We start from the raw sequence: 6,000 nt of genomic DNA, 5'->3' as shown, positions 1-6,000 counted from the left end.
GGTTATACTATGTGCATTACCTAGAGCTTGAAAGGAAACCTAGTTTCCTTTACAACACAGTTGTGCATTTTTTCTGTTTCTAAAAAACTGTGGGCATGTCTACATGTGCATTAATGCACCATGATTACTGTGCTTTCAGTTTAGCACCTGTAATAACTGGTACTAACTGAATGTGCAGTAATGGGTGCTACTGCACAGTAATGCCAATGCATGTTTTTTGTGACATTAATGTGCAGTAGACTAATTCTACTGCACATTAGTGCATTAGCATGGCTTTTGCTGTGACACACTAATGCACAGTAGAATTAGTCTACTACACATTTATCATCTTGTGTAGACACACCCTGTATCTACAGAAACTCCATTGAAGTCAGAGTTGCTTTATGGAAGAAATACATACCTAAAGTATAGTTACAGCTTCAGTCTTTAGCATATCAATTTGGTATCAAAAAGAAAAATAATACATTAAATTAACTCTTAAAAGGAAAAAAGAGGTCCTTATATTTCTAGGAGTACAGTATTTCTGTTTGATCTGTTGTGAATAGGTCTGTACAAAACCAAACAATAAGTGATTTTGAAAAGTATTTTATAAGGCTGGAAAGGACTTCCTGGGTCACTGAGTTGTCTCATGGACTATAATATTGCATCCCTTTCATAAATTTAGCTCTATCTTAAAACTAGTTAGGTTAAGCCCACTGCTCTCACTGAGAGTCTGTTCTGGAATGTCACTACTCTGATTATTAGAAACCTTCTTCTAATTTTCAGCCTAAATGTTTGCATCATCAATTTATAAACCTTTGTTCTTGTACCAACAATATAATGTAATTCTTCCTTTTTTGTGATGCCCCCTCAATATATTTATAGGATGCAATTGTCCCCCCTCAGCCTTCATTTTGATAGATGACACAAGCCTAATTCTTTCAACTGCAAGGACATTATTTAGAAAGGCTATATTATGGCTATAGATTCCACATAAAATATTTCCACTCACCTGAAGAGACATCAACTTTTGGAAGGATTACAATGATATGGTAGAGCTGATTAAGCCTTGCACCCTTATTCCCCGCAGAAACAAGCACAGTTATCTGTGCATGTATCTGTGCCCAGACAGATTTCTAAAATAAGCTTAAATCATTTACTCTAATTTTAGTTCTGGCTGGCAAAACCAAAACTATAGCTATCCTAATGCTTGTAATTTGGCTCAAAGAAAAATGCTTTGGAAGCAAAACACTGTTGTTTAATTGCTTCCAAGGCTGTTAGCCAACTAAGGCTCCACAAACTTTTTAGATGATGATGCCCCAGAGGATGCTGTCCAGTCTCAGCTGTACAGTTCCCCAGGATGCAGGCAAAGCACATTCTGGTTTTTGGTGTTGAATTGGTTCCATTTGTAATTACAGGACTACAAACCTGACTGGGCCTTCTGGCATTACAGGACTCAGTTTACTACAGAGGACTACCAAAACCTCTAAAGTTTGAGGATTTGTTCTATGACAGCAGAACCCCTTTCTGTTGTTTTGATGCCTGGCGGGCTAAGGATTTTTAGATTAGGGGCTATAAATATTAATTACTTGTCATAATTTTCAGTGATAAACCTTGTAAACTTAAGCCATAACACTTCAATTTTTCCCATATTATTTACCTAGTACCAAAGACTCAGAATAGTAGATGAAACTTTTTTATTTATTGTCATAAATCATAATACATGAACGCCGTTGTGGTAGAGCCCAAAGGCCCCACTTATGATCTGCTGCTGGTATGTGGCATTTCTCTTCTACTATCATCATTTCTTCTAGGTTTCAAAAACAAAGACGAGGGGAAGTTTTCAGCATCTTTTCAGGAAGCGCAACAGGGAACAAGTGTTTTGAACCCAACTGTACTGAACCAGGAATATTGGGGACAATGAAGTTGGCTAGCAGCTTATTTGCTACCAATGAGTGATATCATGTCTATGGGCATACATGTTCCATTTTAATGTTTTTCTTTCCTTGTGAAATTTTCAGTTTTAGTTTGTTGTTCATTATTGTGGTTGTTATTATAGTAAAAAGATATCTTTGAATTTTATTATTATAAACTAAAGAAAACTTGATGCCAGGTGTAGTGCATTAGGTGCAACTGGGTTTTATATATATATATGTGTATGTATGAATATGTAAACATGTGTATATAGGTCTAAATGTGTGTATATAAGTGTGTGTGCGTATAATGTGTATACACACATACATATATATATATATATATAAAATATTGTGTGTGTATACACATACATCAAGTTTTTAGTAAACAAAGAAGTGTATCTTCATTTTTAGAAAAGGAGGTGCAATTTAAAGAATGAAGCGGAGTTTTTTAAAGTCATATCCCTTCCATTCTTTAGTATTCAGGAAATACTTTGAGATCTGTAAGTGTAAACTATTATTACTGTTATTTAATATCCTGGTAAATACGGTATTATCATGAGACTTTCTCCCCAATTGGCACAGGGGGAGAAGAAAAAACCCATGTTTTGTAATCGCTTACAAGGAAATCTCACTAAATACATTGTGTACTTCTCTCGGCAGACCAGGTTCTTTTGGGTAGATGTGATCTTTCATTAGACCAATTAGATGGTTGGAAAAATTGTTCTTTGCAAGCTTTGGAGCACAAACACCCTTCTTCAGGCACAGAGAAGGGAGGTGTACACCCCCTTCCCTATGCATATGCATATATATATATATATTATGCTGCAACTGCAGTGGAAGAAACAGGGCAGAGCACAGCCAGCCTGACCCCCTGCCAGGGCCCCCAGGCTGGCTCCAGACGTCGCCGGCAACAACCTGCGCCTCCTCTCACTGGCGCCCGGGGGATGCCCCATACACCCCCGCCTCCAGCCCTTGGGAGTCGCTAGGTCCCGCCCCCCACGTCTCTCTGCACGCTCATTGGCTGAGCGGGCACTTCTCTTACTCCTCCCTTCCCAGCTTCCGAGCGCTTGTGGCGGCGCCGGGCGAAACTACGCGTGAGGTTAGGGTGGGGAACGGACAGAGGTCGATGCCCTCTTTGCGGTGCGGCGTTGCAGTCTCGCCGGAGATCGTGAAGCCGCACTTGGTGACTAGCGAAGACACTGCCGAGGTCTCCACAGCTGCCGCGTGCAGGTAACGACTGCCTCTTCTGTTGCCGACACCTCTGCCGCCCCTCCGGGCGGGTTGGCGCGCTCCGGGCAACCGTGCGGGGGGGCGCGGAGGGGAGCGCAGGTGAGTCGCACGGAGCACGCCCCCCCCCGCGCCCGGCGCGCTCCTCTTTCTGTTTCCGGCGCGGTCGCAACGTCCCCCGCGCGCGCCGAGCCGCAGCCGCCAGGTAGGTGCCGGCCGCGCGCCGGGGATTGGCTCCTCTGCGGACCCGTCGGAGCGCGAGCCCCCTTGCCCGGCGGTGGCGGGGCGCAGTACAGGCCTGGGCCCGGGCGTTCACTCTGGAGCCGACTGACGGCGCGGGCAGCGGGAGCGCTGCGGCCCCCACACCGCGACTCCGCACTTGCGGGTTCTTCGCGTGGGCCGGAGCCAGCAGAGGGCACAGGCTGGGCAGGCAGCGGGGTTCAGGGGCTCAATAGAATGGGGTAGGAGCCAGGGGAGAGTTGCACCTTATAGACTGAGCTGTGTAGAGAGACAGAGGTAGCTATAGGGGTGAGCACCACTCCTCTCTCTCTCACTATATATGCGCACTTAGAGATACAGAATGTGTATATCTTCCTCTTCCCCCCCTTCCCCCCCCTCCAAGATATACGGATGTATATCTATATAGTCTGTGTGTGTAGCATAGGAGCTGTATAGATACAACAATTTAATACGTTGAAGTGTGTGTATATCTATATACCTATGTACTGGGGAGCGCTGCTGGCCCTGGCTCCCCCACCCTCTGTCTAGTCCTCCCCGGGGCGGGGCTTGGAATCATAGCGGCACTCCCCCGCGCTTGGAGCACCCTGTTATGGCTGTTTCCGTCAGCCCATCAGAGCACGAATAAAGCGTTACAGATGGACAGACTTAGGCTTTTATAATATTAGTATGTACTTTGGTATATATGTAGATCTCTCTCTCTCTCACAGACAAGGTTATTTGGATAAGAGTGATCTCTTTTATTAGACCAACTAAATAGTCGGAAAAAAATGTTCTTTGCAAGCTTTTGGGCGCAAACTTCCTTCTTCAGGCATAGGGAGAGTCTGTTAGGTGCAGACACACACTTCAAGAGATAGGGATATGTTTATATATCTTGCAGTGTGTGTATCTACTGCATATGTATTTTAAAGATCTAACTACCTACCTACATTTATACCAAGTCATGTCAGTCCCAAGGCTTCTGCAGCCATTGGGGCACCTTAGATGCTGTGTGTCATTGGTGATTCTTCAGGCAAAGTGGTGTCCACACACCCTTAGCCATGTTAGCCCAGGTGGGGGTGCCAGCACTGACAGCCCGACCATGAAACAGATGGTACTGCTTTACATGGTACCAGATAGCAGACTAGAGAGGCCTGGCTTGACTGGGCATATATATCAAAGTAGATATAAATGCAGCGTAGAGCAGACTTGCACCTTATAAACTAATCAGGGTTGGTGGATATAGATCTGCCTCTGTGTGTGTACACGTATGCGCACACACACTTTGAGATATCTATACATCTACAAATATTCTATATATGGATTTGTACGTCTTCAAGTGTGTCTATTTAATATATAGAGAGAGTTCTATATAACTATAACAAAGTAGATTTGTTACATGCAGGGTAGGGTAGACTTGCTCCTTATACGACAGTGGTTCTCAACCTGTTTGTTTGTACCAAGACCTATTTGTAAACAACTGTGGACCATCCCGACCCAGTAACTAGTTTAAGTAGAAAACACACAAGTATTTTGGGCCCCAAATACTTGTTATGCACTACAAGTTAAAGCAGCTCAACGGTCTTTAAAATTAAGACAGAAATCAACATCAACAGGAAAATATTAACAGCAATATCAACACATGGCCCTTCATTACTCCCAGGTGACAGTCATCATTGTGCAAATTGCTGGCACTCCTGACTTGCAGCCCCGCAGCTCTGCCAGTGCCCCTCACTCCTGGCCCTGCTGGTGCCCCTCACTCCTGACCCATAGTCCCCTGACCCCTCCCCACCCCAGGCCATGCTGGTGCCCCTTGCTCCTGACCTGCAGCCCCTCTCCTTCTGCCAGAGGGGGTCCCCAGCTGCTCCCTTCCCACCTGGGCCAGAGCATGGTGGCTGTGGTAGCTCCAGTTTGCGCAGGTGGCAGTGGAGCAAGTCCAGCTCCAGCACAGGCTGGAGGAGGTAAGGCCTGTGGCACCACATGTCCTGGGCTGGGGTTCCCACACCACACCAGGTGGCCTGGCCATGGCCCCCCTCCCCCGGCAGTGTCTTCCGGCCACCTTGCCCCTGTGAAGTTGGGTATTAGCCCCAGTGCTGCCAGCCTGGCCATGTAGTTCCCTGTTGCCCAGAAAGGGCTCCCCTCCCCGCCCCTCTAGTCCCCAAGCCAAGACCCCCTATTCCCCATAGACTTACCTGCATCCAGCTGCAGGGCTGCTCCCACACCAGCTTCTTTGGCTGTATGCTGGCCACATGGGTGTGCGCGCACAGATACCTGTGCCACTCACTGCCTCCAATCACCCCAAGCAGCTCCTTGCAGCGTGGAAAGCTGCCAGCCTGCAAGGAGAAACCTGTGCTTCCCTGCGTTTTGCTATGATTGTTTGTGACCCTTTCAAATATTCTTGTGATCCACTTCTGGGTTGCGACACACGGGTTGAGAAACACGGTTATAAACTAACCAAAATAGATTCTATATACATCTTGAATTGTGTATGTATAGAGATTATATCTATATAAAAGGAGCTTTCCTGAGCTGAAGCTCACTTCATCAGATGCTACGAAAGCCTTTCAGTCTGAAGTCTGTGTACCCAAGCTCTGTTCCCAGTGTCAAGCCTAATGCTTCACCCTTTGGTTTGTTTGTTTTCCCAGATGGAACGCATTGCCCA

At 46.0% G+C, this 6,000-nt stretch overlaps 1 protein-coding gene across 5 annotated transcripts in view; it reads left to right on the top strand.

Moving 5' to 3' along the window:
• Positions 1-2,951: 2,951 nt before the first annotated feature.
• BIVM (basic, immunoglobulin-like variable motif containing) overlaps positions 2,952-6,000 on the top strand; it is a 30,002-nt gene continuing 26,953 nt past the window's right edge. For 3 of the 5 annotated variants that reach the window (XM_019486899.2, XM_014600365.3, XM_014600363.3), the window contains exon 1: positions 2,953-3,125. The gene's annotated coding sequence lies outside the window, so the exon portion shown is untranslated. Of the gene's footprint in view, positions 3,126-3,225; positions 3,328-6,000 lie in introns of those variants that run through there. The other 2 variants (XM_059721098.1, XM_014600364.3) reach the window with 2 other exon arrangements.

Source organism: Alligator mississippiensis, chromosome 1 (assembly GCF_030867095.1).
Source record: "Alligator mississippiensis isolate rAllMis1 chromosome 1, rAllMis1, whole genome shotgun sequence".
Taxonomy (NCBI): Eukaryota; Metazoa; Chordata; order Crocodylia; family Alligatoridae; genus Alligator; species Alligator mississippiensis.
The sequence above is the reverse complement of the archived record's forward strand: the minus strand, read 5'-3'. Positions and strand labels throughout refer to the sequence as shown.